This window comes from Acomys minous (genome assembly GCF_964271855.1).
Source record: "Acomys minous genome assembly, chromosome: 11".
NCBI lineage: Eukaryota > Metazoa > Chordata > Mammalia > Rodentia > Muridae > Acomys > Acomys minous.
The window spans coordinates 66,750,054-66,758,259 of record NC_140492.1 but is presented as its reverse complement, the minus strand read 5'-3'; the positions used below and the strand labels follow the sequence as shown (position 1 = coordinate 66,758,259).

Sequence of the window (8,206 nt, the reverse complement as noted above, 5' to 3'; positions counted from 1 at the left end):
GCTGTTCTGTCTCATCCTGTCCTCATTCCTACAAAACCATCAATTCTTCTCTGAACTATCTAAGAAGCCAGCTTGGTCCAGCACCCCACTCCCCAGCCCAGTGGTAGAATGGACACAGACCGTAAATTCCAATCATCTGCTGCTTCATATGACCAGATGTTTTATCTTGTGAGGTTTCAGTCTCCTCGGCTATAAAACAAGAAGGAAAGTGTCCTTATAGAGAGTCTCTGAGATCTGACACTGATGAAGAGTATCGCAAAGTGTTGTCTGGTGACCAGTTGCTGCTTCCCTTTAAGATGAGTATTAATTAGAACAGACTGGGTATTTGATGCCAGCTACTGGCATCACCATTTACTGCAGATCCTTCCCTCATCCAAACACACACACAAACAAACCTTCCTAACTTCTCATGTGAGTTCCCACTCCTCTGCTCTTCCCACTGAGATTTTATATGTCTGTCTGTCTCTTCTGACTCTCAACCAGTCTTGTGCTGGGGTCAATGCGTTGCCAGTTCATGAGAACTGGTTCTCGGCACCTCTTCCCAGTGACCAATGGCCAACCATAGTGGGATCATATGGAACACAAAATGAAAACAAACAAACAAAACCCACCGTGAACTAGCCACTTGCTCCCCTGCCCCCAAGAGCAGTTTGTTTACATTTACAGACTCATGGATACAGACAGACGCTTGATATTTTTCTGTCTTTTTCGGGCTTGATCATCTAACCTGGGCTTCACATGTATAATCTATTTAATTGGTGGCCTCAGACCGTATGTCAGCTGCATTTCAGTGGAAATAATGCTAAACCCTCATCAAAATGAGCTGCAGAGAATGGAAACAGGAGCTGTGTTGCAGCTAAGTGGTGGAACATATGCTTAGCATGTGTGGGGTCCTGAGTTCAATCCCCAGCACCAAGAAAAAGAAACGGAAACATCACAACAGGAAATTCAAAGCTAATAAACGTACATTAACTTCAGGGTGAACCCTCCTACTAAGGAGATCAACTCAACACAGCCCAAGTGTTTCCTTCCGGCTCCCTCCAGCTGATGTCGTCTCCTGGGCCAGATCCTCCCTTGAACATTGATGGAAATCTCCCAAGCCCTCAGTGACTGTGTCTTCCATCTATTCCAGGAATGCCTCCACTCTGCCTTGGAAAAGTCCTGGAGTAAAAAACCATATGGAAGAAGATAAATCCTTTGCTGATGAAAAGGAAGCCCCGCCTTTCCTTCTTGGTTGGGAAAGTTCCAAACAACACACATGGGCTAAGGTACAAGTGCCATGGGAACTCAAACCTTGTTTTAATGTGTGACCCCCTAAAGGAGTCTGGAGGGAGAGGGAAGCCTCTCCCTCATCTGCGGTGTTCAGTAAAGGCTGCACTCAGGACCACGATGGAAGTGCACGAGTGGTACCCAGTGACGGGCCACACTTAGTTTCCAATTCTTAAAAAAAAAAAAAACCTTTACTAAGGAGATAAATTACATCTATTACATGTGAGTGGTGGGTGGTGGGAATGAAAGTTCCTGAAAAGAAACTGCGTCTGGCTGTGAACGTAAACCTCCTGGAAGGAGTTTCCGTGTCTGCAGAGACTGACGAGTCGATAGGAATTTCAGTACTGTGGAGAGGCTAATTACTTTATCTTGCGCTGGTTTTAGCTTCTGAGACAGCTACTCCTTGCTTACTCTGTATCTGAACTAACACCTCATGACAGCAAAAATAAAAACCTCTTAGAAGCTATCAACTTAACAGGACACTAGCTCCCTCCAGTCCCTGAGCTAAGAATGCCATCAGGTAGCATCTTGGACCTAGAGAATAGCTCCCCCATCTCACTGTATCTGTCTTTTGTGTACCTACCAACGTATTTTAAAGTTGCCTTGATTTATGTCTTTCTTTATTCTTTAAAACTATCAAAGCTCTGGGAAATTATTGCTTCCACATTGGAACATGAAATTTGAGACAACCTAAATTCATGTTCCCGACCCACAGGAACCTAGAATAAACTATCTCTTATTTCTTTAAGATGAGAGATGTGGTTTCCAATGTGGACAGTGGGAAAGGGGATGGGTTTGGAGGGCTGATGGTCCTCTGCCATCGTGGAACCCTGCCTGTCATGGAGTTCATGAACCTTCTGAGAAGCTTTTTGTTCCTGTGATAGTTAAAGGATCTCCCCACACAGCCAAGCCCAGGAAAATGCCTGCCAATTTCCTTGACAAAACCTTAAGTCCTGTGTCTCCCCGTACTGGTTCCACAAATCCCACCTATTCCCAGCTCTTTACAACTGTAACTACTGTGGAAAGCTGAACATTTCTCCCCACTCAACTCCTCCCACAAACCCTCACTGGACATGTCATCGCCAAACCTGGAACATGAGCAGCTTTCTCTGTGGAGAGGTTTTATGAGCATCTCCACAGGAGGAATAACAGAAAACCAGACCTAGCGAAGGGAGAAATTTTCCAGCAGTCACTGCAGCTGTACCCTTACCCACCTCTCTCCTCTCCAGCCTCCGGGGCAATGCCTCCTGCCGTCAGGTACACTCTTGTGTTAAAACTATGCCAGATGCAGAGAGTCAGACTCTCAGAGGCCCTTCCCAGCTTACAAGCCCCACATTGGTTCCTTATGTTAGTGATGGCAGGACCCTCTGTGTGACCTAGGCACTGATGTGGCTGTCATTCTTTGAAAGGGAATGGCCTGGCATGGTGGCTGGGGGTCGGGGGCTGGTCACAATTCTACTTTCTTCTAGAGTTCGGTTTTATGAGGAAAGGCTACCTGCATATCACTTTATTCCTTCTGTCCCCACTCTACCCTTCAGTTCTTGGCTGATGACCTGGCTCCTCCTCCCATTGTGACACAGGAAAATCCAAGCACCTTGGACTAGGCTTTCTGGTGACCTCTTCTCCATGGCCCAGACTATCAGGTGACCCCGCCTTATGGATCAGACTTTCAGGTGACCTCCCCCACTATGGCCCAAAGTCCAGGCATGCATGAGCTGCGTCGGGTTCCAGATGAAAGGGTGCTGTGTTTCCAGGATTTGCTTTCTACTTCTTGCTCCAACTCTTTCTTTGTGCCTTGCTCCCCAGTCTTTCAATGCCCAAGGACACCAACCAAACTCTTTTCATTTCTCTGCCTATCTGTCTAGGTAGAGGTGAGTTCAGAGCCAGTAGATTCTTCGAGCACCGGACGCCTGCTTCCTAGTCCACCTAACAGCAGAAGAGAAGTGATTTTACAATACTGACCGAGCTAACCTTTGACTACCTCACATAGGCCTTTAGAATCAGATGGCTTTCTTTCCAGCTAGGTCAGCCATCCCCTGCAGCAGGTGGAGGTCAGGTAACCAAGCAGACCAGACCAAAAACCAGTCACCCACTACTGGCTGCTGAGTGCTGACCTTAAGAAGTCCCTGCGTTCATCAACTGGCTAAAGGGATTTATTTATTCATTTCCCATACAATAATAATGTAACCTGAACTTCTGTTGTGTTTAGAATACAGTAGCCGTATGATCATTTTAAATTAGACCATGAGACCTTTCAGAAAAAAAAAAAGAAAGAAAGAAAGAACAAGAAAAAGATCCCAGCCTTCCGTGGTCTGTCTTGGAATGTTGGCTAGCTCAGCTCGCATCTGTTTGGCCTCAGATTCTTCATTGCAAATGGTGAGTAAAGAGAAAAGTCCAAAGCCACTGACTGGCCTTCTTCTGCGTTCAAGTCAGGAAACCTAAGTTAAGCCGGAATGTAAGGGTTGGCCAGGGGACTGCAAAGATGACGAAAGCCGGGGTTACTTAGGAGGAATCAGGTAACTGCTGGAGCTGGTCAGTGCACACAAATGGTCAAATATGTGGAGACATCCCTTACTAAAAGGAAGAGCAGTAAGTAGAGGGACGTGAAGGCAGCCTCATGTAGCAGAGCAGCTGTGCAGAGCCGAAGAGGAGGTAGGATTTCAGTGGGCCAAGGCGGGGTCAGGGGCCAGTTCAGGACGGGAACATGAGGAGCCATGGCACAGCCTGGGAAATACAAGGTGCTCTCAGAGAGCTGGCCATGCTCACTCATGGCTGCCTGCTGGTGGGACGGGAGCAGGGAGCAGGGGAGATGGGCTGGAAAGGTATTGTAAGGTCAGAGCAGAGAGGCCTCGTGAGGAGCTGGGCCAGGGAAAGTGACCTCACTGGCTAAGCTTGAGTGGGCCTTGCCCCTCCTCAGATGGCCTGGGTGCAAGCCCAGAGCAGGGGCATGTGGCAGCAGCTGGCAGGGAGGGTGCTGGCAGCACCACCAAGCTTGTTTCTTCACCAGGAAACAAGGTTTCCTGTAACTCAGACCCGTGAATCAGCATTTCCTCTGTCAATAATACACAGCAAGAGACGCAACAGCACAGAGCTTGGGGGAATGGAAGAAAGGAAGGAATATTCCATGACATAGCCAGCCTCTGCTCTCCTTTCTCTCCTGATAAGCTCCCAAAGAGCACTCAGATTTCCTAAGATCCTTTTTCTCTGAAAAGCTCAGACGCACGCAACACCCGGCTCTCTTGTCCTGTTATGGGTTTGTATTGTCACCAAAAGAAGCCCCACTCTCTGATCCTCTCCCGGTGTGCGCCAGAGAACCAGTGGCAGTGTCTCGATCTGGCAGTGATTTGCGCATGTGTGCTACTAGCCTTTCAGTCTTTGCATGTCCGTGTCAAGGTGTGATTCGATTAACACAATAATCCCATGAGGTCCACAGGGAGTGTGCGAGCCACTTCTCTAGCAGGGCCACCACATCAAGACGAGGAAAAGATATGCTGCCCCACTGCTTGTTTACAAGAAGCCAGACCTGGTCTGGCTCCTCAAACTCTCCAAAGCAGGAGCCTTTTCAAAGCTGCAGACTCTGAAGAAGTAAGGTATCTACAAAACACGTAATATGTTTATCTCAAGTATAACTAATGATGGCAATTGAAACAATAAAATATTTAATAAATTTAAGTTAGAGTAGTAAAATTGTATATGCGTATATTTTGTCAATCACTAGAAAGAATCATACTTGCTCTCATACTCCATTTATCATGCCAGGCTCTGCCCTAGATATGCTCAGAAGTGCACAAAACAGACAAACAAACAAATTAAAAAAGCCTTGCCTTCCATAAAGCATAAATTCTGGTTTTGTACAGAGTAGACAATGAATAAGAGACGAGAGCAGAATAAGCTGGCAAGTTACATGTGGTTTGTAGATCATCAGAGAACAGAGGGAAGAGGGGGAGGGGAGGAGCAGCCACACACAGCCCGCTCAGGAACAATGCCTTTGAAAATGTGTGTTGTGAAGCAAGCCCCAGAGAGGAAAACAAGACATATGGCCATCGGGATGAATGGGAGTGGCCAATGGGAGTGAGCAACGGAAATGGAGTGTACGAAGGCCCTGAGACAGTACCCATTGACACGTTTGAGAAACAGTAAGTGATCAAGACAGACTGGAATGGAGAGGGAACTGGGGAAAGGTTAAAAAAAAAAAAAAAAACAGAGTAAGGTGGGAAGTAGTGAATCGGCTTATCAGAACTGCTATCATATAAAAAAAAAAATGCTATGACCTAAAATAAAAAGGGAAAAAAAAAAAAAAAGAAAGAAAGAAAGAAAAAAGAAAAGAAAAAGAAAGGCAAGAAAAACAGCAAACAGAAAGCAACCAAAACAAACACATGTGAAGGGAAGTTAACAGCTGGGAAAGAAGACCAACAGACAGACAGAAAGAGAAAAGCCACTTCCTGCAGGGATGGCATAGGACAAGGCCAGCAGAGGAGCACCCCGTCTCCGAGGTCAGATCCCACACAGGTTCGTTTCAGAAGGCCCTGGGATTCAGCAAACGTCCATTTGCCAGCGTCTCAGGGTAAAACCAACTCACCTGAACCCCACTCCAGATTTGCCAGGAACATCTGCGTCTTTGGAGGACAGCACACTGCAAGCAGGAGAAGGAGGGAGGGAGGGGGCCACTAAGAATGTCAGCTCCATCTTGCAAAGGCTCTTTCCAGAGCACAGGGGTTCACGGCCTTGCTTTGAACCCCACTCACCTCTAGGGGTGAGCCATGTGGGCATAGGAGTGTGAGGGTATGGTGTGAAGGGCGTGAGAGGAACAATGTTGTCTTCCTGCTAGAAGCCAATGTTCCCTCACTTTTTGTTCCTTTTTGTTATTAATCCCAAGGGCTTCACAGGCAAGCTCATAATCAGTTCCACCCCATACTTCCCATCCCAAACTCCCTCCTACCTTGAAGAATTTTAGGAAAGAAAAAACTCCAGTTTCTCCAAACTTGGACTTAGTCTCAATGAGTGCGCAGTTCGGTCCCTGGAACTCTTAACGTGAGTGTGTTTGCTTTGCCTCCCGATGTCTGTAGATTGGAGCAGACAAACTCCAGGTCAGCGATGGACACTAGGTGGAGAAGTCCCTCACGCTTCTTTTCATCAAGCGAGGAGTGAAGGAAAGAGACGTGTCCTCCGGATGGCCTGGACCAGTGAGCCAGGAGCCGTGACCAGAGTGGAGAATAAGGAAGAGAAAACAGCGAGTTAGCTTTTGTTTCTCACCCATGCCTCTCTCCAGCTCTGCCTCTCCAGACCACCTGGCCATCCAGCCACCACCACCATCATCATTGGGATCAACTGTGAACTTTCATGTAAACTAGGATTGTTTTTTATTTCAAGGTAATTGCAGTTGAACAACAACAACAACAACAACAAATGTGTGGTGATTCGTGCACTGCTTACCTACTTTTCCCAAATGTTAATGTTTTGCAAAACTATACTACAACGTCATAAGCAATTATTGGTGTTCAAATAGTGCTGACAAGTGTACTGCCATTTCTGAGAGATCTTTCATAACTGCTTCATTAGGGCTGCACCCACTTTTCTCCTCTTCCGAACTCTGCACAACCCAGGCAACTGTTATTTCTCATCTTTGGGTAATTTTTTTCAACTTAAAAAATTATGAGTGGGATCACACCAAATGTAACATCTCAGAATCGGCCCTTTCCTGATAGTGTAACTTCCAACAAGAGATCCATCAAAGAGCTGGCGAGATGGCTCAGCAGTGAAGAGCCCTTCCTGCGCTCACAGGGACCTGAGTTCTGTTCCCAGCATCCATCCCGAATGACTGCAAACCACCTGTAACTCCAGCTCCAGCTGAAGCTCGTGGGGCCTCCCTAGACACCCAAACACACATGCCAGGCACTCCCACAGGTACATAGACATCCTCTGACACACACCGCCTACACACACTGCTCACCCAGACGCACAAAATTTTCTAAAAATCAAACAGTCAGTTGTAAATAGGCCATTTATCCAGACTACTAATCAGTAGTTGCTTGCTACTTATTACTGAATAAAATCAGGTGAATGGATGCATCTCAGTTTACTCACCCACATAAAGGACACCTAGGTTATCTACAGCTTTGGGCTATTATACATTTTATAGTCTTTTCTGAGCTCTGTTTATAAGCTTTCATGCTTAGGATCCCATTTGAGCACAAGGAAAAACACTTGAAGTGCCCTTGCCGTATGTATGAAAATTGCATGTTTCCTTCGGTTTCATTTTAAGATTTATTTTACCATTCATGATGCATCTGTATCCATGTACTTGTGCGCATGCACATGGCTGCGGGTGCAGACAGACACCAGAGACATCGTAGCCTTCGAAGGTGGTTGCAAGCTGCCTGCTGTGGGAGCCGAGAACCAAACACAGGTCCTATGTGAGAGAGGCCCGCACTTTAAACACCTCTCCAGCCAGCTCCATTTCCTAGGCTTTTAAAGACACTGTCAAACTGCTTTCCAAAGAAACTGAGCTGTTTTACATTTTTACCAGCTACAGAAGGTGTTGGGGGAGATAGTTTCTCTTTGCCAGCACATGGTGTTGTCACTGCTCTTTATTAGGTATTCTGATGGGCATGTAGACATGACACTTCCCATTTTTAACTTGAATTCCCCAATTATAGGCAACATTGGAAGTCTTTCCATGTGCTTGTTTACCACTTGTACATAATCTTTGGTGGAATGTCTCTTTATATATTTTTATTGATGTCAGACCATATTGTATGAATTTTTTCTTCATTTTTATTATATTTTTTGAGAACATTTTACTATGTATTTTGATCTTATTGAGCCTCTCTGCCCAGGCTCCTCCCAGAGCCACTCTCCTTTCCCTGCCCACGCAACTTTGTATCATGTTGTAAAATAAATAAAATCCGACGAGACCAATTTGTGCTGCACGTTGACT

General features: G+C 46.1%; 3 long non-coding RNA genes across 3 annotated transcripts in view; 2 read left to right on the top strand and 1 right to left on the bottom strand.

Moving 5' to 3' along the window:
* The window catches only part of LOC311608577, an 18,125-nt gene extending 16,862 nt beyond the window's left edge, over positions 1-1,263 (top strand). The window contains exon 4 of the long non-coding RNA XR_014783025.1: positions 1,133-1,263. This is a non-coding gene — a long non-coding RNA (uncharacterized lncRNA). The remainder of the gene's footprint in view (positions 1-1,132) is intronic.
* Positions 948-2,777, bottom strand: LOC311608575. Its single transcript, XR_014783022.1, has 2 exons — positions 2,480-2,777; positions 948-1,161 (listed from the first exon to the last, which is right to left on the bottom strand). It is a non-coding gene; the product is annotated as an uncharacterized lncRNA (long non-coding RNA).
* A 64-nt stretch (positions 2,778-2,841) lies between these two features.
* Positions 2,842-8,165, top strand: LOC311608574. Its single transcript, XR_014783021.1, has 3 exons — positions 2,842-2,942; positions 3,135-3,645; positions 6,336-8,165. It is a non-coding gene; the product is annotated as an uncharacterized lncRNA (long non-coding RNA).
* Positions 8,166-8,206: the final 41 nt, after the last annotated feature.